The 10,193-nt window shown below is 44.9% G+C and overlaps 1 long non-coding RNA gene across 1 annotated transcript; it reads right to left on the bottom strand.

The window, feature by feature from the left end:
* Positions 1-1,379: 1,379 nt before the first annotated feature.
* On the bottom strand, positions 1,380-10,193 carry LOC138867928 (uncharacterized). The gene is made up of 3 exons (XR_011399924.1): positions 10,086-10,193; positions 3,677-4,481; positions 1,380-3,367 (listed from the first exon to the last, which is right to left on the bottom strand). It is a non-coding gene; the product is annotated as an uncharacterized lncRNA (long non-coding RNA).

Raw genomic sequence — 10,193 nt, 5'->3', positions numbered from 1 at the left:
TAGGTAGATATAGGGGAGGGTGTAGAAACATCTTGAGGTGGAGGGGGAGGGGCAGAGCGAGTGACATTACCGGAGTATGGAGTATGAGAGAAACCTTGTCGGCGTGCTTCCTGTCTGGCTTCACGTAAAGTGAGACCATTTTTGTATCAGAGTTGCTACCTTAGACTCGAACTTGCAAGTGGGACAGCCTCTATAAAATACATTATGGGGCCGCCGCAGTTAGCACATGTGCGTGTTTGTGCTGGGCAGTTTGATCTGTTATGACCGGATTGGGCACAGAGGGGGCATCGGTCTGTGGAGCGGAAGTGTTTGGCAGGATATCCAAATCGCCAACAATTTTGACATTGACAGGGAGGAGGTTGGTATGGTTGAGCAGGGAGGGATTGTCTACCTATGTAGATACGGATGGGAAGGCCATGTGTACTGAAAATAATTTTGGCAATGTTGGTGGGTTTCATGTTGGTAGCATGTACTGACATCACGTCCTGGTCTTTGAGGCAGCCGAGCAAGTCTTCTCCACAATCTGACCAATCTTTGGTATCGACTGGGCAGTTTGCTGGGGAGATAGAGACAGTTCCGATATAAGTATTCAGAGTTGGATGAGGTTCTGCAGGGACGGGGTTGCCAGAGATATCATTTAGTTTTGATAATGCTATAGCTTCAAGCTTCAGATCTGACTTACGAGACGGGAGCGATCGCGTCGGGTACGGAAAGGGACTCTGTCTACATGTTTTTGGAGACATTGTTGAAAGAAGAGTTGCCCCGAGTAAAGAGCTGTAGGGAGGATCACGAAAAATCGGTCCCATTTAGCTGGGCTAAATAGAGTAGTTTAGATATTTGTAGGGTTGGTGGTGGTAGAAGGACGGGGGCGTGTGGACGCGGGAGTGTTGTTGAGGCCGTTCAGGACTGGCACGGCTCTTACACCTTAGGAAGTAGATAGTAGAAGGGGTTGGAGAAGGGATGGAAACAAAAGTTGGAGGGGGAAAAGACCATGCAAAATTAGTTGAGTCGAGGGTTGAGGGCCTAGGCAGGGGAGATCCCTGTATTGGGTCTCAGTTTCCGTCTCCTAATCCCCCCACGACAACAACGGGCAAGGGACTGGGGGGATGCAAAAAAGGAGTTAATAACCATTCTGACAATTGTATATTTCCATTAATACCTCATGTATGTGTAATTTGAGATTTTCATTTTTAAGACTTACTGCAAATCAAGCGTTAGATCTACTCATCAACTTCTGAAAGGGAAGACTAAGTATTGTGAAAATTTCTCAGGCGAGCTTAAAACCAACAGTAATATGCCGTCAAAGGATAATGCAGTACCCCCTATGGTAATGCAATACTCACGTGAAATGATAGTGAAATGATAATGAAATGCGTATATTTAGATAGCTGTTTATTAATATAATGTTAATCTCCTTGCAGAATGCCGCCAAAGAAAATTCAGAGGCCTGGCTGCACACACGACTCTGAACCATGGCTGAAGAGGGTTGATGGGGACCCCTGCAAGGCTTTCTGCGAGATGTGCCAGTCCACTTTTACCTCAGAAATCTTTGTTATAAAACGGCACAAGTCTTCATCACATCACTTGTCAAATACAAGTCGGTCTTCGCCGTCATTGCCCTCAACCTCCACCTCCACTTCTACCTCACCCACAGCAGATATGGTAACACGAGCAGATATCAAATTTATGTTTTTTTTTCGCTGGACATAACATCGCTTTCAGTAATTTCGATCATTTTACAGATATGCTGAAAGATGCTGCTCCAGACTGACATATATCAAGAACATATTTTTGAAAAGGTCAAAGGCACATTATGTTGCACAAAATATTGGGCAAATTGCACAAAAAGCAATCATGAAAGACCTTCTAACCTACAAGTTATCTATAATTATTGATGAGACCACTGACTACAGCTGTGCAAAATTGGGTGCAGTGGTTGCCAAAAATTGTGACAGTTGAGAAAAGATATTAAACAAAATTACTTGACCTAATAGAAATATTTGATAAAGACAATGATAATCCTATACAAGGTTCATCAGGAGAAAATTATGGATCTATTAGAGAAACAGGTTTTGCTTCAGATGGTGCTAGTAACATCATTGGAGTCAACAATTGTGTGCGCAGTAGGCTCAGAACTGTTTGTCCCAACATAGCCGTATTTAAATGCATTTGCCATTCGGTGCATCTTCGGTGCTTCCCAGGCAGCAACACAGCTTCCACGAATGTGCGAAGATCTAGTTCGTAACATCTATCTTATTTTTCACAGTGCAAAAAGAACAAGTGAATTCTGCCAGTTTCAAAAATTCTGCATGTTGCACAATCAAGGTGGTTGTCCCTCCATATGGCTGTTGGACGAATTGTTGAACAGTGGGAGCCGTTTACTATGCACTTGAGAGCAAAGGCAACAGATGAAAAAGGAAAGTGATCTGCCCTAAGGACAACATATGACACTACGCGATCCAAGTGTCCTTACATTTTATATTTTTGAATTTTATATTGCCAAAATATATTGTTTACCAAAATCTTTCAAAGGTCAAGTCCTACCATTCACCTACTACATAACCAAACCAAAGAACTTTTCACTGACAACCTGACTTGCTTCTATCGACCAGACTGCATAAAAGAAAGATATGGCAGATACTGACCCAGGAAACAAGCAATTTCCTGCCTGTTCACCAGATTTACCTCTGGGCTAAAGTACACCACCTTTTCAAAATCCAGAGATTGCCTCAAATAATATAATGATCGATGATGTGAGGGAAAGGTGCAGACTATGGGGACTGCATGCCTTGAAATGAAGCATAGATTTCCCATGGATTCAAATTTCCTTGAAATGTGCTCGATATATGCTCCTAAATGTTTGTCTGCGAATACTCTGATCCAATTCCCGACATTTGCTGACCTAGCTACTACACTCCCGAGATTATTTGCAGGTGACATGCAGAAGTTGTATGATGAGTGGAGGTTCCTCCGAAGAGCCCAAATTCCCAAGGCACTGGTAGAAAACAAGAACCTAGAAGAGTTTTATAAAGGACTCTTGGAGTTGGCGGACGAAGACGGGAATCATTTATTTGCCCTCCTTCCATACTTTGTCTTACATATTTTGGCTTTACCGAAATCAAATGTAGATGCCGAGAGGATTTTTTCGAAGGTACCACATTGCTTCGTTATTTTGTTTACTTATCATTTTCTTGTGAACTTCCAACATGCAGATGTATTTCATTGCTATTTTCTTTCCGCAGGTTGGCCTGAAGCCCACACTTCGTAACAAAATGCGCCCATCAACCCAGGCTCCCTCGTTCACGTTAATGAAGCAGTAAAGGCGCGGGAGGATGCGTTAGCTTGCAGCCCTCCCGGGAGATGGCAGCTGCAAGGGCACAAAAGAAATAAATTATAAAAATGTACAAATTATAAGTATATAACAATATGCACGTTACAAAACATCGTTTTATTTTTCACGAAAAAAATGGCCACAATGCCTTGGCGAGAGCCTTTGTAAAGTGAAGATGGAACTAATATCAATGTATATCATTTAAGGCAAACAAACGGATATCTTTGATCATAATGTACTAATCCTAAAATAATAGCAAGCTTTGAAAGTTCCTGGAAATGCAGGGCCTTAAACTATAGCTCGTTTATCACAAAAACGACCATATGCAAAGAGATGCATACTCACTTATAAATGAAGGTTCCTTGGTTGAAATAAGTTTGGACTGTTATAATGTTAAAATACATGCATCTGGCCGTTTCTTTCCACTGTGGATCACGTTATGTGAGGTGGGGACGTGAGGAGCAAATGGGGTGTAAGAAACAATGGACAGATTGACTGCTGGTTGCGTTGGTGACATGAGATGTGTTGCCTCTTCGACTTGTGCTTTGTCTGGCCACTCGTTTGAGAGCAAAAAATTGCACATTCTAAAAATCAGAAGCCTAAACGATAATATACGTTTGTTATTATTATTTTGTGTGACAAGTACATGTGCTCTCGATATACGAAGTATGGATATTGAAGCTCTTCTCCACAAGCAAGACAATTTCAGCTGCGTAGACCCAAACAGGTCATCCACTGGCAGGAGTATGTATTGGGCAACAACCCTAAGGCGAGACGGACCTCAGGAAGTCTTCCTTCACACAGATACAAAGGGGCATAGACCAGAGCGTGTCTTCATGCAAGAGGAACGACAAGTTTGTACAGTGCAAGTTGCTTCTCCCTAAGATATGTCCTCTATGGTTATCCTCATAGGGCTATAAAGAACACTGACCTTGATACCTTGTTTGCCATGGCAGAAGAGATGTACCTCACTTGTTAAAATGCAGCTCATGAGAAGCAAGGTTCAATGTGTGCAGTAGATTATTTCTGGAGAGGAGAAAACAGGCCATGATGCATTCTTTGCAATGCCTATTGAGAATGGAGCACTGCCCATAAGCAGCCCCATGGCTCATCTGGTGGGCACACGTGGTCTGTCACACAGTCAGCTACTCTGGGTAAGTAAACACAGCATATACAGCCCATCATGGCAAATATGGCTTATGTGCAATAACAACAGCAAGATAAAAAAAAAAAAGATATATACAGCAACCTCTCAGAATAAAACCGTGCCATGAACGAATAGGGTAAAATTAAAAGAACAGCCGAGTATAGGAATTGTTAGAGACACTATTGAAATCAAAACATCATATAAACATAAATGCTGCAATGCTACACTAAATGGGTTATCAGATTCATTATTTACATCCCCATCAATATCACATTATAAGATCAGATACAGGTTGGAAAATCTTCAACTAGTTTGCATGCACTTTCCTCTCAGATGCATCCTCATGCAGCTATTGAACCAGGATAGACACAGGTCCGAGTTTCTTCACTATACGAGCAGGAGACAATATTTCTTCTCACGTTTGCTTCCATCAGCATCATTGAGCTTCTTCCTTATTTTGCTGTCATAACCACGAGTCCAAGCTTCTATTTCTTTTCCTGTAGCATCCCAAGCAAGGGTGAGTCTCTCCCTCAAGATACCCGGGCATTTAATCAGACCGACAGGCCCTTGATGCCCTTGGTACATCGGGTGGTCCATGTGATCTATGTATGGATGTATTAAAGGCAAATCTCACTTGTGGTGGGACTTCATCCCACTTATTAGGAGTATTGGCACAACTCTCACTGTACGCATCCACCACACCATTACTCATAGGTGAATATGCTACAGTGAGACTGGTGCGTGTTGAGGGCCTGACACATTTCTAAGGTCATTGCTAAACCCTCTTCCTTTATTAGTCTGGACAGCTTGTGGAGGACCATATAGTCATAAAGGGAGGAAAAGTTAAGAGATCATCAGGAGCCAGAGAGAGGCGCACGAGGAACGGCAGGAGCCAGAGAGAGGCGCAGGAGGAACGGCAGGAGCCAGAGAGAGGCGCACGAGGAACGGCAGGAGCCAGAGAGAGGCGCACGAGGAACGGCAGGAGCCAGAGAGAGGCGCACGAGGAACGGCAGGAGCCAGAGAGAGGCGCACGAGGAACGGCAGGAGCCAGAGAGAGGCGCACGAGGAACGGCAGGAGCCAGAGAGAGGCGCAGGAGGAACGGCAGGAGCCAGAGAGAGGCGCAGGAGGAACGGCAGGAGCCAGAGAGAGGCGCAGGAGGAACGGCAGGAGCCAGAGAGAGGCGCAGGAGGAACGGCAGGAGCCAGAGAGAGGCGCAGGAGGAACGGCAGGAGCCAGAGAGAGGCGCACGAGGAACGGCAGGAGCCAGAGAGAGGCGCACGAGGAACGGCAGGAGCCAGAGAGAGGCGCACGAGGAACGGCAGGAGCCAGAGAGAGGCGCACGAGGAACGGCAGGAGCCAGAGAGAGGCGCACGAGGAACGGCAGGAGCCAGAGAGAGGCGCACGAGGAACGGCAGGAGCCAGAGAGAGGCGCACGAGGAACGGCAGGAGCCAGAGAGAGGCGCACGAGGAACGGCAGGAGCCAGAGAGAGGCGCACGAGGAACGGCAGGAGCCAGAGAGAGGCGCACGAGGAACGGCAGGAGCCAGAGAGAGGCGCACGAGGAACGGCAGGAGCCAGAGAGAGGCGCACGAGGAACGGCAGGAGCCAGAGAGAGGCGCACGAGGAACGGCAGGAGCCAGAGAGAGGCGCACGAGGAACGGCAGGAGCCAGAGAGAGGCGCACGAGGAACGGCAGGAGCCAGAGAGAGGCGCACGAGGAACGGCAGGAGCCAGAGAGAGGCGCACGAGGAACGGCAGGAGCCAGAGAGAGGCGCACGAGGAACGGCAGGAGCCAGAGAGAGGCGCACGAGGAACGGCAGGAGCCAGAGAGAGGCGCAGGAGGAACGGCAGGAGCCAGAGAGAGGCGCAGGAGGAACGGCAGGAGCCAGAGAGAGGCGCAGGAGGAACGGCAGGAGCCAGAGAGAGGCGCAGGAGGAACGGCAGGAGCCAGAGAGATGGCACAGGGTGACTCGCAGGGGCTGGCGGTAAGAGTTTCAACAAGCCTGCATTGACTGGATGGTTGACTATCTGCGAGTTCTCTGCCTTCAGGGTATTAAATGGTCTTCATCTGGCCGACCCGAGGCAATTCCTGGTTCATATGAGCAGCACTCATCGCCCAAGCTGCTTGCTCGTCCAACTGCTGCTTGATTATTGTGGGGTCAGACTGCGCAGAGCGCCCTTGAGCGACTGCTTGTTGACTACCACTTGGCTGTTTCCTCTAAGATCCGACATCGAGCCAGGTTCCTCTTCGGAGGCACATTTGCTAGACTCTCACAGTGAACGCCAGCAAATGTTAGAAGGCCACAATGCGGACTTTCAGGTGCTCACACAAGTTATGATTATTTTATAGGTTCAATGCAACTCATTACCCAATAAAACTTTAATTGTTACAGAGAGCGACGCACCCTCCTAGAGACTAAGTCGTAAATTTTATGTTTTTCTGCATGAAATCCTACGACTTCATCGATTTTCGGCGTTGTTTCTTCTGCGAATGAATCGTTCAGGGGATCGAGTACCATTTCTCCATCGACGATCTTGATTTGGTAAAACAAGCTTAAATAATAATAATAACGATCAAAAATGCGTAAAACTAGCACAAAAAAAAAATCGGCCAGTGAAACTCTACGGATGTAACACCCGTCTTTGAAATTTTACGGAACGAGGAAAATAAAGCGAACGCTTGAGCATTATATCTCGGAGTGTCATGTGATAGCCTTTCAGACCAAATAACATGAGGTATAAAGAACTATGATTATTTTATAGAATCTGATACATTGGAAGATATACTCATGCTATATCCTAATTTTACTATGTAAAACTATCAATCATAAAGCGCACCACAACACTTTTATGTAAACACAAAGGCAAAGGTAGATCAAAGGTAATATACGTTTGCATGCTGTATGACATTCCCAATTTACCATGTATAGTTACTGTAATCACAGAATACTGTACTCTGTCGAATGTACGTAAATATATGTAACACACTGTAATCACGATTGCCCACGCCAGAGCAGTTAGCCAGGGTGGTAAATAAACTTACTTAACTGCGGCCTGACGCGACAGAAATCAAAAACTCTATGAGAACACAACCCACCTTTCGGCAAAATTCTACCGGAATTCACACGTTCCAACCCCAAAAAACGTATTGACCAATAAACCAACCTAATATATCAATATAAATTGCTGTGACTTGGCGTGCCCTTCGGGCACTGCCCGAGGGGAGGGTTGATGGGGGGTAAGCCCCCCCAACACCCCCCAGGACACATTCTCTCCACCACGGTATATACGGCAAGACAGAGCTGCATTCACACCGTAAAATAAAGGTATTTGGTTTATTACCAAATACCTTTATATCCGGAAACGTGAAACTTTCGTTTATTTGTACTGTTGGGATTGCTTCGATTTTAATCATCTTTTTCGTCATTTGGAGTTCTTGAAGGGCTCAGATATAAAACTGGGATGGTTACTATAGTCTAATTACTCTTCGATGCCATTAAGTCTAAAAAAGAATCCAGCGTCAACACAACACTGGAAACGCAACATTTCTCACCGGCTGTCAATCTCGAAATAAGTGGGTTGGTGAGCTGTCAACCTGTGGCTGGCGCAAGAAAGTGTGAAACACTCAAAGCGCAGGATTCTATATGAGGGTATAGATAAATATAAAAATATGCAAATGAAGTATAACATTACTAAAAGACTTTAAAGGCATAAATGCGTACTAGCACACACATAATTAGCCAAATATCGTTTTGACAAGCGCGTAATGATACACGGACTAGTTCGCGAACGCAAAAATGCGTTCGTGGGTCAGTGTCGTGTTTTTCCTAGCAAGGTAAACAAGCTCATCGACTTTGAATTTGAAAGGCGGCCGCGCGTTATATTTTCGTCAATTAGCGGTGACTATAAGGCCGGCGCATCTTAAACTATATGCTATCCCCTTCTATATTTCCTCGCTCTATAAGATGGCGGTATCCATTTCCCTCTATCAACGCGCGTCCGTGTTTGTAATCTCTACCTATATTAGTTACCCGTAAGTTAAGCACAAGACCACAAAATTATAAATTTTGCATGCGATTAATAAAAGAAATCTAAAGTTAAAACCCCAATGAAATGCTAATCATGAGTGAAAATAGATGATACCCACAAGCGATGCTGGCAACACCTTTAGAAAGTTTTTCACAAAATAATATTGATAATGGGGTCAATATGCATAACGGTGGGGACTTACTTTCGAACTAATTTTGATATTTATCTGCATGAAATCCACTGATTTCAACTATTCTTGATGTTGTTTCTTGTGCAAATGCTTCGTTGATGAGATCTGAGTACCACTCCATCGACAATCTTAATTTGTTAGTCCCGTTAGTAGGGGAGGGCATGAAGTATATCAGGGAAATTGTGGGGTAAAACAGGCTTAAATAAGAATGATAACGAACACAAACAAAAAACTAGCCCAAAAATGGCTAAAAATCGGCCAATGAAACTACGGACATGCCCGCCATCTTTGAAAGTCTACGCACCGGCGCGCCAAATTTGGGGAAAACTACGGGAATACAACACATTTCGGCGAAATCTACGGGATTTCACACCTTTCAAGCACCAAAAAACGTCCTAACCCATAACCCAACCTAACCTAACAATTTACGGTGCCGTGACTTGGCGTGCCCTTCGGGCACTGCCCGAGGGGAGGGTTGATGGGGGGCAAGCCCCCCAACACCCCCCGGGACACATTCTCTTCACCTCGGTATGTACGGCAAGATAGAGCTACATCCATACGGTAAACAATAAACCAAATACCTTTATATATCGGAAGACCGAACTCAATTTTCCTTCGCTTCTTTCGGTCGGTCGTGGATCGTGGGTCGCTTCGTTTTTATAGCTTTTTTCGGGATTTGGGGTACTTGATGCCCTTAGAAATGGAACTGCGATAGTTACTGAGGTCTTTTTCTTCTTCGTTGCCACTGCATAGACTAAGGAATAACCTAGAATCGACGTAACACCGAAAATGAACCATTTCTTACTGGCTCTGTCACCGACTACCCACGAATCCACCTGTCAAAACTGGCGGCGAGAAACGCGAAAATACGCATGCGCAGAAGATCCTTCAGACCGATTCCCGTTAAAACCTGTATAATCAATCTTAAAACACGTAAATGATGTATAAAAACATTAATAAAGGTCTTTGAAAGCATAAATATGGAACGGCAGACACTTATGATTAGCAAAATATCCTTTTCACAATCGCGCAGCAATACATGCACTAGCCTGAACAGCGCAGTAATCGGTTATGTGTCCAGTCCAATGTTAACTTTCATGGAAAAATGATGATGGACTTAGGCAAAATTAGGCCCTCACCTCTGTTCATTTACGTATAGCACCTTTGGGAAGCATTTGCACAAATATTGCCATAGAAGAAAAGTCTTGGTTTGTATAGGTCTATCGATTTATATAGGTTTTATCTCCCAACTCAGACCCCACTTCATACAGCATATTGTCCGATAATGGTAGAATATCCTGAATATACCAACAGAACAGAACCTATCCACACACTAACTGCATAAACCAGTGTAGTCTTACTAACATCAAACAAAACCAGTATACTCACACAGATTTGCAGAAAAAACACTTGGTACGTCTACGAAGGAATAGTCAGTTGTCAGCTACAAGGCGCTCAGTGGCCAATGTCCTGGAGACGGATGCTCAACCTGAAAAT

The sequence above is a fragment of the Penaeus vannamei genome, chromosome 33 (genome assembly GCF_042767895.1).
Source record: "Penaeus vannamei isolate JL-2024 chromosome 33, ASM4276789v1, whole genome shotgun sequence".
Lineage (NCBI taxonomy): Eukaryota > Metazoa > Arthropoda > Malacostraca > Decapoda > Penaeidae > Penaeus > Penaeus vannamei.
The sequence above is the reverse complement of the archived record's forward strand: the minus strand, read 5'-3'. Positions and strand labels throughout refer to the sequence as shown.